Source organism: Cetorhinus maximus, chromosome 23, assembly GCF_964194155.1.
Source record: "Cetorhinus maximus chromosome 23, sCetMax3.hap1.1, whole genome shotgun sequence".
NCBI lineage: Eukaryota > Metazoa > Chordata > Chondrichthyes > Lamniformes > Cetorhinidae > Cetorhinus > Cetorhinus maximus.
Window position 1 is genome coordinate 6,466,233 of NC_135901.1, and position 6,374 is coordinate 6,472,606.

Sequence of the window (6,374 nt, forward strand, 5' to 3'; positions counted from 1 at the left end):
ACCTTTCAAATGGGATAAATACTCAAATTGGAAAAAAATTGCAGGGCTGTTGGGAAAGGGCAAGATTGTGGTGTTAAAGTGCACAGCTCTTTCAAAGATCCAGTGTGGCCATGATGGGCAGAATGGCCTCCTTCCATGCTGTGCCATTCCATGACATTAGGCACTCTGCATACCTCTGATTCTGGCCCCTTACTTGCTAATGACCTCAACAAAAGAGCTAAATTCCAGAGATGATTTGAAAGTGACTTACCTTGGCCCAGTGTGGCATCAAGGAGCCCGAGTAAAATTGAAATCAATGGGAATTGGGAGGGGGGAATCTGGCTGGAATCATGGCCAATACTAAGGAAGGTGCTTGTGGTTGTTGGAGGCCAATCATCTCAGCCTAAGACATTGGTGTGTGACTTGCAGAGGAATTTGGAGGTGATAGCATTTTCATAATCCTGCTATCCTGGTCCTTCGAGGTGCTGGAGGTTGAGGGTTTGTGAGATTCTGTCAAAGTTCTTGTCGAGTTGTAAATATATAAAATTCCTCTCCATCACCCACTGCCTCTCCCACCTCTCCCTTTCCTTCTATAGATGCTGGAGCCTTGTGTAGACACAGACTGATTCTTTTCCCTGAAGGACATTAGTGAACCGATTGTGTTTTTATGACAATTTGATAACTTTCGTTGTCACTTTTCCCTAGTGCCAGCCCCACAAATTACCAGGTTAATTCAGCTCAGTATCACAACCTGCCTTTGCTTTTCTGGGATTCTCTCTCACTCCATTTTTTCTGTTTTAAATCAAATTCACAGGATATTTGAAGTCGAAGGATTTGCAGTCGAGAAACACAAACACATCATATCAAGATCTGCCTCAATCACAAAATTTATCATAACCTGAATATCATCAGATTTTGAACATGGAAGGAAAAAGCACTGTTCACAATGGGGGGAAACCGTGCATATGCTCTGTGTGTGAACAAGACTTCAGCCATTCATCCAGCCTGTCAGAACATAAATGCAGTCAGAATGGGGAGAAACCGTGCAGATTTGGGGACTGTGGGAAGGGATACAATTATCCATTCAAGGTAGAAATTCATCAGGGTCGTCACAACGGGGAGAGGCCATTCACCTGCACTGACTGTGGGAAGAGATTCATTACCTCATCCCACCTTCTGACACACCAGCGCATTCACACCGGAGAAAAGCCGTTCACCTGCTCCAAGGGTGGGAAGGGATTTGCTCATTCATCCAACCTGCTGAGACACTAGCGAGTTCACACTGATGAGAGACCTTTTCAATGCCCAGACTGCAGGAAGCACTACAAAAGCTCTGGGGAACTGATGTCTCACCAACGTGTTCACACTGATGTGACACCGTTCAAGTGCTCTCACTGTGGGATTGGGTTCAGACGATCATCTGACCTCAGGGTACATCAGCGCATTCACACTGGGGAAAGGCCATTTACCTGTTCAGAGTGTGGGAAGGGATTTACTACCTCATCTTACCTTCTAACACACCAGCGAATTCACACTGGGGAGAGGCCATTCACCTGCTCTGAGTGTGGGAAGGGATTCACTCAGTCATCCCACCTGCTGACACATCAATGAGTTCACACTGGGAAGAGGCCGTTCACCTGCTCCAAGTGTGGGAAGGACTTTTCTTACTCATCAAACCAGCTGAGGCACCAGCGAGTTCACACTGGCAAGAGACCTTTTAAATGTCCAGATTGCGGGAAGTGCTGTATAAGTTCCAGGGAACTGTTGTCCCATCAACGTGTTCACACTGGCAAGAGACCATTCAGATACTCTCACTGTTGCATTGGATTCAGCCAATCATCTGACCTCACTGTACATGAGCGGGTTCACACTGGGGAGAGGCCATTCACCTGCTCCAAGTGTGGGAAGAGATTCACTCGGTCATCCTACGTGCTGACGCATCAAAGAATTCACACTGGGGAGAGGCTGTTCACCTGCTCCGACTGTGGGAAGAGATTCAATCAGATATGCACGCTTTTGGGACACCAGCGAGTTCACACTGGGGGGAGGCCGTTCACCTGCTCTGAGTGATTTCAGACCTTCCTCTGAACAGTTTTCAAACTGACTCCAGCTCATTGTCCATTCCTTCACTCAAGACCCGGATGGAAAACCCTCAGCTCAAGATGGCGGCGGCCGGTTGCCCGGGTAACCCGGACCTGTCACCGGGGAGGAAGCCCCGCCTCCCTGACTCCCACTCGCATGATGGCGGCCAGTGAGCCCGCTGCCCCCGGGCCTGTCACCGCGAAGAAAAAGTCCAGTTTCCCGCTGGAATTTGTGACAAATCAGCTTTCAAAATGATGCAGAGTTTCAGCCAATGAGGGAGATCCGGGCTCAGCCCCGCCCCTCATTCACTCCGATTGGTTGGGGGACCTGTCGCTGCTGCTCGGTCCTCCAGACCGCCCCCTCTTCCTATTGGTCCGGACCTGCCATCAATCACCGGGCTTTGTGAGTTGAAGCATGCGCAGTGCTGATGCTGTAGCTGGAGTGAGGCCTGTCGGCCCCAAATCTGAATAAGAAGCTTCTGGTCCCGCGTTTGTATCGAGCGGGGGAAACAGCTGCGGCTTCTCCCGGCGACAGGCCTGAGTTTACGGCCGGCATCTTTATAGAGGCCGCAAACCAGCAGGAGGCAAAAAATCAGAGAGAGAGTTTGTTGTGAAGTCAATGGGTTGTTGTAAATCAGGAGGTCAGGGTTACAGTCAACAACAACAACTTCTATTTATATAGAGCCTTTAGCATCAGAAACCATCCCAGTGCATTTCACAGGAAAATTATAAAACAAAGTGTGACACCGAGACACATGAGGAGATATGAGGGCAGGTGACCAAAAGCTTGGTCAAAGAGGGCAGTTTTAAAAAGTGCCTTAAAGGAGGAAAGTGAGGTCGAGACGGAGAGATGTAGGGAGGGAATTGCAGAGCTTGGGGCTGAGGGAACTGAAGACGCAGCCACAAGGGGTGGAGAAACCACCTTCACGATTGCTCATTAAATCTCGACACAGTAAGTTCTGGACACAAGGCTCATGTTTTATTCTGTATGGTTGGTCAGGCTGTTTCAGATTAATATTTTAACACGAGTAATGAATAAAGTGAATTATCAAACATATTGTTCTCTCTAGTTGTACAAACTTGTTAAAAGGATACAGAAAGAATTATCCAACACTTTGTCTGGATTTCAGCCCAGGGAGAATGTGTGGGATGGGGATCTGCAGCTTTGAGGAATAAGAGAGGGAAAAAATGTTCTATTGAAACTAGAATTGTCTGTTCTGAATTTCTATCCTGTACTGACAGAGATGACTTGTGTAAACCCCTTTTACATGATATTACATGGGGAGAATTTGTAGACACGTAACTTGAATCGAACATCACATCAAGATCTGACAGTCACTGGATTCATCAGGACCTGAATATCATCAGCCCTTGAATCTGTAAGGAGAAATGTTTGTCCGTGGGAAAAGGTTTCAAACATCAGTGTGACTGGAAAAACACCGAGACACGCACACACTAGTGAGAGTGTTCCAGCGCACTGACTGTGGAAAGAGCTTTAACCGGTTACACAGCCGAAAAAAAAATTGCATCATTTACAGTGGGGAGGAACTGTTCTGTCTGTGAAAAAGGCTTCATCTGATCATCGAATACCACGGAGAAACCATGGAAATGTGGGGACTGTGGGCAGGCATTCACTACCCCCTCCAAGCTGGAAACTCATCGACGCACTCACACTGGGGAGAGACCATTCACCTGCTCTGAGTGTGGGAAGGGATTCACTCAGTCATACAGCCTAGCATTACACCAGTGAGTTCATACCGGGGAGAGGCCTTTCACCTGCTCCGTGTGTGGGTAGAAATTTATTAATTCTTCCAACCTTCTGAGGCACCAGCATGTTCACAGTGAGGAAAAGCCATTCATTTGCTCTTATTGTGGAAAGACTTTCAGTCTTTCAACCATCCTCATCTCACACCAGCGAGTTCACACTGGGGAGAGGCCATTCATCTGCTCCGTGTGTGGGAAGGGATTCACTGAGTCAGCCAACCTAGCATTATACCAGCGAGTTCACACTGGGGAGAGGCCATTCATCTGCTCTGTGTGTGGGAAGGGATTTATTAATTCATCCAACCTGGTGTCACACTAGCGAATTCACACTGAGGAGAAACCATTCAGCTGCACTTCCTGTGGAAAGAGTTTCAGGCATTCAAGTAATCTCAGTCTGCACCTGCAAGTTCACACAGGAGAGAGGCCATTCACCTGCTCCCATTGTGGGAAGGGATTCACTTGTTCCTCTCACCTGGTGAGGCATCAGCGACTTCACAAGTGACAGCACGGACTGGATTCTAATGTTATTGCTGCTGTTAACCATATCCAGGATTGAACCATGTTCATTCTGACAGCTGGGGTTTGTCTCTGCTGCTGTTAATAATCCCTGTAACTGGGTTGAAGTTTAATATGCTGAATCTATAGCTGATTGTGTTCTTGGGACGGCAGTGTCCCTTTAAGAACCGCTGTCTGATCTTTCCCCACAACTCTGTGACATTCATCAGAAATTAGTTTACATCAAGATTATGAACTTTTCTTCAATCCTAAATTGATCTTTGGTACGAACTCTACAATTCAGTGTCTGAAAGGTTCCACTGATTAACATCTCCAGTTAGAAAGTGCTGATTAATCCCTGCTGACAATTCTTACTGATTTGCACATTAAGCACAGTGACACATCCATTATCCACCAGAAAGAAGGGGAATGGGGTTTGGAGAATCGAGAGTCCCCAAATGTTACCCCTCCTGTCTAGTACAGAAATCCCCTTGGCACAGGAATGGAGACAAGTCCAATCCAAGTGATGGACTAAGAAATCGCCGTCTAATAAACTTATGAAATCTTCAGAAATTTATGGAATATTATAGAAATTGCTCACTCTTATGAAGGAAGCTTCCATAGCAGCTTACTGGATGACAAACACAGGACAGGCCTGTTATCTCTGCCAAGGACGTCTCAAGCACATTTCCTGAAACAAGACATTTCTAACCCTGATGTGATTGAATCTCATGACCCATATTTAAACCAACTGTCTGTCTGAAGGTTAAAACAGGCTCACGAGAGCAAAACGATTTCAAAGTGACTCGTACTGGCTTCAGCCCAGCACCCACACTCTGGCTCACACCAGTAAACCGTTCAGAGGAGATTGCAGCCACCAGCTACAGAGACCAGCACTCACTCTGAGACATCATGCGTCCGTTTGTCCTCCGGGACTGGTCAACCATTCTGACCTGTCACCGGTCATCTGTTTTCCTGTCTATTTAGCTCTTTGATCATATCTAAACTGTTGCTTCTCAATAAACTACTTTCAAATCACTTCTGAGCTCGGCCCCCTTTTTCAGGTAATCTGTGACTCCCAGACCTAAATCTTACAAGGAGTGTTAGGAGCAGGATCACAGTGGTCGAGGTCATAGGCTTGAGAAGTAACAGTCTTAGTTAAATGTGAATGGGGAAATTCCTAAGTGAAGCCAGGAGTATATAATGACATTAACATATTACAGGGAACGATGGACAGATAGGCTGACAGAGAACATGGACACGCCAGGGGTGAGAGATATCCTGGTGATTGTAGAAGGGTATGATGAGAATTACGAATATATCTCTATAGACTTTCTAAAGAGTTTCAGAAAGGCCAAATTAAATTGAAGAAAGTCCAGAATCAGTTGGAAAATATCCACAAGGTGAATGCAGGTGAAGAATGAGCTGGAAAATCTTTAAATTCTGCGCCGGAACTTTTGTTTGAACCATATGTATTTACGACATGCCAATAATTTAGAATTGTGTGAGATTTTCTGCAGGTGGGGAGGATGAATCGAAATTGATAGCTATCACGTTTACTGGATATAGTTTTTACATTTATTCTTGGCAGCTCAAGGGTTTGTGTTGCTGATTCTGATAATTCTAGTAACTTGAGTATGTTATTGATGGTATGTAATCATGAAATTATGAAAACAAGCTCTTAGCTTAGAAATAACTGGGTTAGCCAGAAATTGGTTTGTGAAAAGTCAGTAAGGATATTTCCTTCTCAAGGTGGGGAGATCTGGAAGAAATAATTGTCCAATAACCATGTAATTTTTAAAGAAATTTACTGATTGTAGGAATCTCTCTCTCTCTCTCTCTCACTTATGAGGAAAGCTTCCTGGGTTGACAAACACAGGACAGTGTAAGCCTGTTATCTCTGCCAAGGACATGTCTCCAGCACACACCCTGAAACAAGACACACTTGATCGGGTCAGTGGAGGGTGATGGGGGAGGAATCTCATGACCCAAATGTAAACCAACTGTCTAAGTAAAGGTTAACAGGATGCCCTAGAAAGTGATGAGCCACTAAAT

General features: G+C 45.7%; 1 pseudogene across 1 annotated transcript in view; it reads left to right on the top strand.

The window, feature by feature from the left end:
- Positions 1–5,571, top strand: part of LOC144697751 (uncharacterized) — a 28,696-nt pseudogene extending 23,125 nt beyond the window's left edge. Inside the window, exons 3-5 of the transcript XR_013580428.1 lie at positions 1,392–1,718; positions 1,785–2,019; positions 3,658–5,571. The product of XR_013580428.1 is annotated as an uncharacterized LOC144697751 (transcript). The remainder of the gene's footprint in view (positions 1–1,391; positions 1,719–1,784; positions 2,020–3,657) is intronic.
- The last annotated feature ends 803 nt before the right edge of the window (positions 5,572–6,374 follow it).